Source organism: Sciurus vulgaris, assembly GCF_902686455.1.
Source record: "Sciurus vulgaris genome assembly, chromosome: 14".
NCBI lineage: Eukaryota > Metazoa > Chordata > Mammalia > Rodentia > Sciuridae > Sciurus > Sciurus vulgaris.
The window spans coordinates 49,237,711-49,250,153 of record NC_136475.1 but is presented as its reverse complement, the minus strand read 5'-3'; positions in this window follow the sequence as shown (position 1 = coordinate 49,250,153).

Sequence of the window (12,443 nt, the reverse complement as noted above, 5' to 3'; positions counted from 1 at the left end):
AATGTTCATTCAGCTTCCCTGACCATTTTGCAATCAGGCTATTCGTTTGTTTTGCACTACTGAGCGAATGAGTTTCTTACACATTTGGGACATTCACCTCCTCCTCTAGTACATGGTTCACACATATTTTCATCCTTCCTTAGTTTGCCATTTCATTCTGTTGATCATTTTCTTTGCTGTGCAAGTTTGAAGCAGTCAGTGTTAGGGGCAGTTATGGTTCGTCGCTAGCTCCCAGAAAACGCTCCACAGATACAGATCTCACACAAGGAACTTTTATTTTAAAAACACGATTCACGTCTGATCTGTGAAAAGGGAAGAAAGAAAGAGAGAGCACGGCGCAAGATTTCTCTCAGATATAGGAATTTCACGGGCTGAGAGGAACCAATGAGGAGGACAATTCTTACAGACTGACTGTTGGACCAATGACATATTAGAAGGTAAGGTGGGAAGCAGGAAGATTACAGCAGCGTAAGCCAGAAATTCCTGTAAGGGGAGAGGTGGGGAGAACGCAGATTGACAGGTGATGGGGGAAGCCAGATTCCTTACAGTCAGCTTCTTTATTTTTGTTTTTGTTGCCTGTGCTTTTGGTACAGCCAAAATATCATCGTCCAGATGAAAGTCATAAAGTTTTTCCCCTAGGTTTTCTTCTTGGAGTTTTATAATTTCAAGTCTTATGTTTAAGCCTTTTAATCCACTTTGAGTTGATTTTTGTGTATGGTGTAAGACAAGCTTCTAATTTTATTTTTTTGCATGTGCACATTCAGTTGTCTCAATACCATATTGGAGTGGGCTGGGACTGGGACTCAGTGGTAGGGCACTCACCTAGAATGTATAAGGCACTGGTTCGATTCTCAGCACCACATAGAAATAAAAAAATAAAATGTCCATCAACATCTAAAAACATATTTAAGAAAATACCACACTGGAGAGGTTATTCCATCACTATTATACATCCTTGACACTTTCATGCTTGACTATCTTGAAAAAGTTAATTTCAAAATTTTACCTCAAATTTCACCTTAAGGTAACATCTATTAAGTAGAATCTTGCTGTTTAATAAACTATGAATAATTTCCTTATATAGCAAAGTAAATTAACCATTTGTTGTGATCACCGCATGATTTCTCTAGCTTTTTTTTTTTTTTTTTTTTTTCTTGGTTACTTTTCATGATGCTCAAGTTTAAAAAATTCCATGGTCAAATTTGTTCAGCTTTGGTATGTGATTATTTTCTCCCATCTTCAAACTTATAAAATCTTTTTGTTTCTCAAAACCATTTAGTTCATATATCTTCAGACCATGTATAATAATTTTACTCTCTAGATTTTATAATTTGAATATAGATGTTACCTTAAGGTGAAATGGTTACATTTAAGAGTTACTTTTAATTAATATTAAAATTTGAATTCCAAAATTCACTTCTTACATCCTAAATACTCAATATTAATGGAATTTTATTAAGCTGTCCAGGCGTGGTGGCACATGCCTGTAATTCCAGCAGCTCAAGAGACTGAGGAAGGAGAATAAAGTTCAAAACCAGCCTCAGCAACTTACTAAGGGCCTAAGCAACTCAGTGAGACCCTGTCTCTAAATAAAATATAAAAAAGGTGAGGGAATGTGGCTCAGTGGTAAAGTGCCAGTGGGTTCAATCCCTGTTTCCAAAAAAAAAAAAAAAATGTCCAATTATTGCAACAAGAATTTCTTTCTTTATGATATATTTCAAATAGTTTAAGAAAGATTAGAGTGAGATGAAATCTTAGAGTAGTTTTGATTTGCATTTCTCTAATTGCTAGAGATGTTGAAAATTTTGATTGATTATATATCTTCTTCTTTGAAGAGTCTGTTCAGGTTCTTAACCCATTTATTAATTGAGTTATTTGCTTTTTTGGTATTAAGGTTTTTGAGTTCATGTACATCCTAGGGATTAATGCTTTATCATGTTACTCCAATCAGAATGGCAATTATCAAGAATACAAGCAACAATAAATGTTGGAAAGGATGTGGGGGAAAAGGTTCACTCAAGCATTGCTGAGGGAATGCAAAATGATGCAATTATCCTGGAAAGCCGTATGGAGATTCCTCAGAAAACTTGGAATGGAACCACCATTTGACCCAGTTATCCCACTCCTCCGTTCACACCCTAAAGGTCTTAAAATCAACATACTACAATGACACACAGCCACATCAATGTTTCTAGCAGCTCAATTCACCATAGCTAAAATATGGAACCAACCTAGATGCCCTTCAACAGATGAATGGATAAAGAAAATGTGAACATACACACACACACACACACACACACACACACACACACACACATACATATATATGTATATGATGGGGCAACTCGAATCAAAAATGAAATTATGGCATTTCCTGGTAAATGTTAGAGAATATCATGCTAAGCGAAATCAGCCAAACCCAAAAAAACCAAAGGCCTAATATTGTCTCTGATATCCAGATGCTAATTTACAATAAACAGGGCGATAGGGAAGAATAGAGTTAATTTATATTGTCTGATGTGATCCTACAATATGTATAATATGTATAATCAGAAAAATGAGAGATTACACTCCATTTATGTATGATCTACCAAAATGTATAAATGCATTCTACTGTCATGTACAACAAATTAGAATGAAAAAATAAAAAATTAATATTACAAATATGTATAAATGTAATACTTAGAATTAATAAACATAAACATTTTGACATATTTTCTGCAAATATTTAAATGTATTATCAACACAGTAGAAATCCCTAAATATTCTTCCCCCATTCCATTCCTCCTCAACTCCTCCTCAGAGGCAGCCTCTATCCTGATCTTGTTAGGTTTCCTTTTCAAACATATTCTAATACTTTTCCTACATATCTAATCTGTATTGTTACATCATATCTGTGAGATAAAGGACATCCATAAAAACTCTACAGCCAACATTATATGTACTTGCAGAGAGCCATATGATTTTCTTCTAAGATTAGAAACAGAGTGAAGATGTTCTGCTCTCACTTATTCTACTGAAGGTCTTAGCTTCATTAAGCAAGAGAGCAAGAGAGAGAATAAGCAAGGACTAGAGCAAGAAAAATAAAGAAAAGTCATCCATATTGAAAAAAATAAAATAAAACTGCCACTCTTCATAAGTGACAGGATTGACCACACAGAAAATCCCAAGGAATCCACAAAAGTGCTACTGGAACTAATATAAACACAGAAAACAAGGTCAATAAAGTATATGTATAATATCATATTAGCAGTAAACAATTTTAAATTAAAGTAAAACAATATCATTCACAGCACTGAGACATTAACTTAACAAAATAGGTTTAAATCTATATGTTGTAAATTATAAGATATTCCTAAGAGAAACTAAGGAATAATTAGAAAAATATGCCATGCCTATGGATTAGAACACTAAATATTGATAAGATTGAATATTTTGAAAATGTCAACTTCAAACTTATAGATTTAATATAAATTCTGTGGATTCAATGTTGTTTTAATATATTTTCCACTAAAATTCCAGCAGAATTTCTTTTATAGAATTGATAAGCTGATCCTAATATTTATATGAAAATCCAAGGAATTAGAAAAAGTCAAACAATTTTGGGAAGAAAAGTTGGAGGATTTATATTACTTGGTACCAAGTTTTTAAAATATGATATATTATATTTTATATTATAATTTATATTATAATATAATATAATTTAAAATATAATATATTTATATATGCACAGCTCAAAAGACTTCAGAAATAAATTCACTAATATATAGTTTTCTATTGTCTTTTATTAACAATTGGTTTTCACAAATACTCAAAGTTAATTCTGCAAAAAAAAAAAAAAGATAGTCTTTTCAAAAATTGTGTTGGATAAATTGGCTATCCACATGCAAAATAGTATGAATTTGCTTCCCTACCTCATACCATATGGAAAATGATAACTCTAAATGACTGATAGACTTACATGTAAAATGTGAAACTATAAAACAAATAAATCCTTTTTGGTATATAGTCCTGTAAGTTTTGATAAACTTACTTATTGGTGTTCAACCACTACCACTATAACCAAGACAGAACAGTTTCATCAGCTCCAACAAATGAAATTCCAAAGGCACAAACCTAAAAAGAAATGTTCATAAATTGAATTTAAGAATTTCTTCTCTTTGGAGGTGCTTTCAAAGAATAAAAGACAAACCATAAACTAAGAAAACAATATGCAAATCATATTACTGATAAAGGACTTGTATCCAGAATGTAAAAAGAACACTCAAAACTCAACAAGAGGGCTGGGGTTATAGCTCAATGGTAGAGCACTTGCCTAGCATGTGTGAGGCACTAGGTTTGATCCTCAGCATCACATATAAATAAATTAAATAAAGGTATTGTGTCCATCTACAACTAAAAATATTTTTTAAAAACTCAATAAGAGAACAATCTAATAAAACATAAACAAAATTTTACAAATACTTCATTACCAAAGAAAAATCTACAGATGGCAAATATGCACATAAAGAAACATTCAAGATCATTAGTAATTAGATAAATTTCTTATAAATTTAAACACACACCACAAGAACCAGCAGTCCAATTCCTAGGTGTTTATCTAAGTAAAGTGACAATTTATTTTCACACAAAACCCATATGTGAACGTCAGAGCATCTCTATTCATAATTGCTAAAAACTGGAAATAATTCAAGTCCATTGACTAGGGAATGAACAAGATATTGTCGTACCTCCATGTAACAAAATACTACTGAGAAATGGAAACAAATTTCTCATACATACAAACATGTGGACGAATCTCAGATGCATCAGGCTAAGTGAGATATTCTACTCAAAAGGCTACATATATCGAATAACTTCTTTTATATTGCATTCTGGAAAATCCAAAACTACTGGGACAGCAAACAGATCAGCTGTTATCTGGGCCTGGGATGCGGGGGAGGACTGAATACAGAGGGAGGCAGGACAAATGGGGGTGATGAAAACTCTATCTTGATTGTTGTGGTGGTTGCTGAACACCTATGCATGTTTGTCCGGACTCGTAAGACTGCATACTAAAAGGATGAATTTCATTGCTTGAAAATTATATTTTAATTAAAACTGAGAAAAAAAAAAAACAAACCTCATTCCTTTTTCATTTTGTCCTGGTCGAGTTTTGTGATTTCTCTTGTATCATCTCTTTAACATTTTTGACATGCTTATAATTTATTTCAATAAATCTCATTGCATTATCTTATGACTTTCACTTTTTGAGACATTTTGTCTTCAGCAATGTTTCAAGTCCTATGTTTTTCTTAATGAATTTATTTAAAGTTCTACCATCAAGTATAGTCAGTGGGAATTTGGACTCTGTAATGGTAAATTTTATGTGCCACCTTGACTGAGATTAGAGTACTTAAAAAGCTAGCAGACATCTCTGGTTTTGTCTGTGTATCTCCAGAAGAGAGTGACATTTGAACCAGTAGACTGAGAATGGAAGATCCAGACTCCCCAATGTGGTCAGGCATCACTCAACCTGTTGAGGATGTGAAATGAACAAGAAGGTGAAGAAGGTGTCAGTACTGAGGGCAAATCCTCTCTCTTCTTGAGCTGGGACACGCATTTTCTCCTGCCAGAGGACTTCAGCGTTCCTGTTTCTCAGAACGTCAGATTCAAAAATCTACAGCAGCGCCACCGCCGACCCCCCCACCCCCCACCCCCGGCCCCACACTCATTTTTAGGCCTTCACTCCCTTGGCTCTCCTGTCTTTGGGCTTGGACTGAATCACACCTTTGGTTTCCTGGTTCTCCAGCTTGCAGACAGCATATTGTGGATATGTATGAGCCAATTCCCATAATAAACCTCCTCTTATATATTCATATATATCTTATTGGCTCTGTTTCTCTGGGGAACCCTGATTAATAAAGTCCCCATAGTTATTCAAAGCATAGATTTTGGTTGTATATTCTAGCTCTTGATTCCCACCCAAGACACCAGAAAATGCCAGTTTATTAATTGCTCCCAGTCTAGCAGTTTTTTTTTTTTTCCTAATCTCGCCTTCCTGAACATAGTAACTCTTTCCAGTTTAGTTTACAATACCTTAATTTTCATGGATCCAATTCTTAATCACCTATTCATTTAGGCATTTAAACCCAGGAATCAAGGTCCTAAGACCCATGAAATACTCAGCTTCAGTAACAACTTATTACTCTTTAGCCTTTATGTCTAACACCAAAGCTTTCCATTTCTTACATTCACATTCAACTATTTAAATTACTTTATTTTTTTCTAGCATTTCTCTGTGCTTGGGTACAGAAAATGATTGGGTAGTATTTCTTACAAGTTAAGAAGTTAAGTCAAGCTGCCATCTTGACTGAAACTCTCACAGCAATACTTCCTAACATACAATTCTAATGTCACTTGCTTTTGTTCACACGTAAGAGTTAGTTAGAGCATTGAGCTAATTGGATCTTTTGAAAATGATGTTTTCCTTGATGTTAGATAGTTAACATTTTAACTACCTGTTGTATAATTTCAGTTTTCTACTAAATACTCCATGTGTTACAAAAATTGCATTGTTTTCATAATGACTGACATAGTATTTTTTAATACATTAGTAATCAACTCAGATAGCTTCATGGCACCAGTACACCACTGATTTAATTAATAAACAACTAAGATCTCTTTGTAATTCCAGTTCACAGTTCAAGAAAACCTGAAAGATAAAAATATATTATATATACTTATATAATATAAACACTTATACATACACATATATACTTAAAGATAAGTATATATAGGTATATGTGTGTATAAGTATGTGTATATATAGATATATATGTTTACATATATATATATCCATATAATAAATGTATTCTTATTTGCTTCAGATAATTCAAACTTATAAATAAAATTAGTATTAGAAATATTTTAAAACAATATTTTCTTCCTGTTTGTTTTATTGTTTAAAGAAAAAAATGAATCCAAAATGAATCAGGAAGCTGCCAAAGGACAGATAAGTTAATAAAATTGTATAATAGATCACTAGATTTAGAACATATAACTGGAAACGCTGGAAATGAGAAGTTTAAAGTTCAAGGAGGTCTGAAATCTAACAGGCTTAATCAAAGGAAAAGATGTGAAATGTTCACAAAAAGGAGTCTGCAAAGCCACACACACAGAAAGACTCTGCTAGTGTTGGAAAAGAATGACAACTTTTTCCTATTAAGAAAAAATAAAAATAGGTCACATTATTGACCTTGGCCATCCTCTGGCATAGTCATGTCACAGTCTTAACACAGAGCATAATATAAATGTCCAAAGGCTCACAACATGTGAGAGCAATTTCTGAAAACAGGGTAGGAAATCAATTCATACTAATTTTAACTCCCTCTTGTTTCTGCAAAGCCTCATCTTGATTTCTTAGTGAACTTTAACACTCTTAGTCTCCTTGACACAGTTCAGTTTTCATACAGTTCCCCTTAGACTACAAAAGAGATCACTGGACCATAGATAGAGAAACAGATAAACATGACCTATCTTGCACTAAAAACGAGTATGTCACACTCAGCGGAAAGAAAAGAATTATACAGGGTAAATATGGTCCAGATGATAGGACCAGATCACAGGCAGAAACACATTAAGGTTAGCCTTTCAAAATGGCAGAGCGACTTTTCATACTCACCATCAAAACCATCATCAGAAAACAGTTCTAAGTCTGATATTAAAGTAAATCTCACTCCAGTATCACTGTCCACTGTTAAAGAGCTCACACATCATGAGACCAGTCAATCAATCAAAGAAAAAGCACTCATTGAATATAAACCTTTGTCCATTTTTTTTCCTAAGCACTATTGTGAAGATGAGAGGAATATAAAAATGTTATCTTTCAATAATGCTTTGCTATTTACAAAATACTTAGATAACTGTTAGCAAGGAAGAGACTCACAGTATGTAACATGTTCCTCTCACTTTCCATTATAATAGTTATACATACACACAGGAGCAATGAAACAAAAGTAGATAGAAACCATATATTAACTCTATGAAAAATTTGGAAAAGTATATTTATGGATTTCCATATGGATGGATGGGAAAACATACTCTTGAAAATCCCAAAATCCACTTTCTAAAACAGATTGGCAAGGAGTGCCTCAAAAAAGACTTGGTTTATCTCCTATTCTCTGCCTCTGAGATGAGCATAGAGTCAGTATTTACCAGGAACCCACATGAGCTCTTCAAGTGTACAAGGCCATTATGGGTTGGCCAAATTTCAGCAGTAACCTCCATTTACACATCAATTTAGGCACTCAAGTTTAAAATATTCAGTATAGTTATGTATCTCTGGGAAATAGATTTTATTCACACCACAGCATTTACCAAGTGGAGTCCAAAGAATGTTTGTAGACACAAAAATAGTATGTTCTTTGTAAAGAAAGTTTTAAAAGGAATAATTAACAGGTTTCTTTGCTATAGGATTTCTCAGTGCTTGGTAGTGCATTCCAAAAAGGGAAGGTTGCATATGCTATTTCCCCAAATTATTTGACCATTGACATTTATGAAATTCTTCACCAATCAGACTCTCAATTTGTCTTCCAGAATATAGACACTAAAATCAAAATTAGGAGAAAATCCCAAACTAAATAATTATCTGCTGGGCAACATAGTACAATAGCATAAATATTGATTTTCAAACTATGGACAAATCTAGGTGCATATTTTTTCAGGGTTAAAATATGCAGTTATGGAGAAAAAAGAACAAACACCTCCCTTGAAGTCTCTGAATTCAAGAAGAGATAAACAAAAATATATATAAATATATGTTACATAATGTATATATTTACATATCATATAAATATATTTTAAAATACTGGGACATAAGGGAAAAAGCACAATTCCCTGAAAACTTGGAATGAAAGTATATTGCAGAAATTACTTCCTACACAAAACATATTATGTAAAACCTTTATGTGGTGTACCAAAATGACCTGGAGAGATGAGCTCTATAAAGCAGGAACAGAGAATCATATGAAGACAACCTTCTGTGATTAAATTGAACCAAAAGACGAAGTCAGCTAAAAAATAAGCAAAGAAAAAAAAACTTCGAAAAAATAACAGAATAAAAACTAATATTTACAGCAGGAAAACCTACAACGGACACTAGAAAAAGAAAAAAACAAATTGGTAGCAAAGAGAAAAACTTCAATGACTCAGAGTTAGAAGAAACAGAGAAGGAGAATAAAATCACTCTTCCAAAATTCATCACGGTCTGACCCCGCCTACTTCTTCGAACTCGCTGAACCATCACTTCACCTCCTATGCTGATCCCATCCCATACCTGAACCTTAAGTAACTAACTCCTTATGACTCTTTGAACATGATACCACTCTTTCCATTTCCCCAGTTGCTAAACCAGGGGCGGGTGGTGCACCCCTGTAATCCCAGTGACTCCAGAGACTGAGGTAGGAGGGTCACAAGTTCAAAGCCAACTTAGCAACTTAGTGAAGCTCTAAGCAACTCACTGAGACCCTGCCTCTAAATAAAACATACAAAAAAGGACTGAAGATGTGTCTCAGTGGTTAAGTGCCCCTGGGTTCAATTTCCAGTACCAAAAATAAATAAATAAATAAATAAATAAATAAATAAATAAATAAATAAATAAATAAATAAATAAATGCTAATATATAAATAAGGAGATTATTGACAGGTAACTATAAAATCCTAAATTTCAGTTAAAAAATGGTATTCATCTACATTATGGTGGAAATGATAACTGGCTAACCAGAAATTGATAGAGAAGATGTTGGTTTCAAGCAGAATTGGATGGTTTCAGTGTTGTTATCTCAGTAATCACTTGGTTTGAGTGGAAATTGTACTAAAAATGCACTATGTTCTATTCCAACTCTCACATTTTGGGGTCCTCTGATTTTTAAAGCAGATAGTTCTACAGAGAAACAAAATTTGAAATAAGAAACAAAATTTGAAATAAGCATTAAAGAACAAGCTGAATTTAAAGAGTAAAACAGAAGATGGACATTCCAGATTGGGGAACAGGTACCAAGGTATAAATATTTCTGTTGTCTTACAGTGAAAGGAAACAAGTCAGTAAAGTTAAATACAAGAAGGAATGAAAATCCCACAAGATACTAACAGAATTCAGTGTCATCTCTTTATGATCACCCTACACATTGTTTCTTTAGATCACCTCGAGAGGAATGGTACTATGGTAGCTAAATTCATGTTCTCTGCAGCCATCCTTCCTGCACTTTTGTTTCATTTCTGGCACTAATACTTCAGGGCTGGTTTTAAACTCTAAGTGCCTCAGTTTGCTTGCCTATGAAATGGGGAAAATAAAAATTCTGAGGCTATGAAGTACTTCTAATTATTAAATAATTTAATACATGCAAATTAGAACAGTGACTGGTACATTTTAGTTTTCAATAAATATTATCATTTACTTTAGGGCCATAAGACATTTCTGATGAAGGTTACATATATGTCTTACAACATTTAGTAAGATTAAACTCAGTCTTTTCTAAACCAAAATTATGGTAACATACTATAACTTTAAGACAGATACCAGCACTACAACACAATGGCAGTTAACACTGTAAAAGTCAAAGGAAGACTTAAATTCCCTGAGTACACTCCACTCATCCCTATTCTTGACCATGGCATTCAAAGATCCCAAGTACAGTTACATTGGAATTAGATCGTGCTGGGCAATGGGTAGCTCCTGAAAACAATGTATCTCTAGAAAAAGTGTGATGTCCCTACTCAACCTGAAAAAAAAAAAAAAAAGTAGCAGAAACTGTTTAAAAATTCTAAAAACTTCTTAAATCACATTGCACATGAGTCATTGGGCTTTGTTTGTTGCCTTGAACTAGATTCATTCAAAGAAGTAACTGAAATATTAATCTGATCTGTGATTTGGAAAATGTTTCTCAATAAAAATATTCAAAAGGCTGACTGCTTCTCAGCTCTCAGATGAATTAAGATTTAACTCTGACATGCATTGAACCTCTCTCTGGGGATGCTTCTCTTTAGGGGGCTGAGATCACAGAGTTCATCCTTCTGGCACCAGCAGCTCTTTGATTTTTGTCAGGGAGGCCTGCCACCAGAGCGCAGTGCATAGCGATGTGAGGTTTGTCTCCCATGTTCCCTAATGAAAAGCCAGCCTGGAGATGGGGGCAGGTTGGAGGGTAAATTTCAAAGAGGGGAAAGGTCGGCTCTTGGTCAAAGTATGAAGAGCTTATGGAAGAAAGAAAACTTGGAAAATAAAGCATTAACATAAATTACTGAAAACAGCCTTTCAAGTCCTGCAGAAAGAGATGAAGCAACGCTACCATGATCAAGGCTCCCATTTTTTAAAGGAGGTATCCATCTTTGTCTTCTTCTTATTACTTCAGAAAATTATGGGAGATTCTATAGATGATTCTATTTGACTTTCTTAAAGAAAACTTTATGGTCCTTGAAATTTAAAAAGAAAGGTAATAGGGTCATAGTTAGCTTTCTGGGAAGAAAATAAAATCTGTAACTTTACTGAGAGAATTGCCTTTACTAATTGAGGGGGAAATGGTTACTTTGACATAACATTATAATATAAACTGAGTTGGTTCAAAAAGACAGGCTGTCTGTCAGTGTTAATAATCTGGTACATTTAATAATCCATAAGTAAACTAGATAATTATTTCCTGAAAGTGAGGGGTTTTCTATGGGGGAAAAAGAGGCAGAAACATCTGTTGTCTGTGTAGTTCAAAGGGATAAAATAACTGGCCAGTCTCCATTTTCCACAACTGACCCACTGGGATGAATGAGAAAAGGACAAAAATACTCAGAAAGATCCAAAAACAAAAACTCAGCTAAGCAAAGAGAATACAGTAAGTGCTTCAGGTCTTTGTAGGCAAGACGTCAACAATAATAGTTCTCAAATGTCTTAGTCTCAGGGCCTCTCTGCACTCTTAAAAATTTCGAAGACCCCAAAGACCATATGTTCTTATGAATTACATATTTTAATATTTGCTATTCAAGAAATTAAACCAGAAAATTCTACATTTATTAGTGCATTTTGAAACAACAACAGTGAACTCACTATGTTTTAACATAAATGGCATATATTTTAACATACCTGTATTTTCCCAAACAACAACAAAAACATATATTCAAGAGAATGACCTTATCTTACACTTTTGCAAATCTCTTAATATCTGACTTACGAAACTGAATTCTATCTGCCTCTGTATTCCAACTGTTGGAATATTTTAATTTTGATTAAAAAGCATTAAGAAAATCTGATCTCACACAGAATTGGAACAGGCAAGGGAAGAAGTATTTTAGTAGCATTTTCAGACAAATTTGGGGATTCTTCATTGGCACTGCATTCACACATAACAAGTGGTAGATTCCAATAGTAAGTCATAATGTAGAACCTGATACCATATTAATACTCTGTTCAATGAAATCCA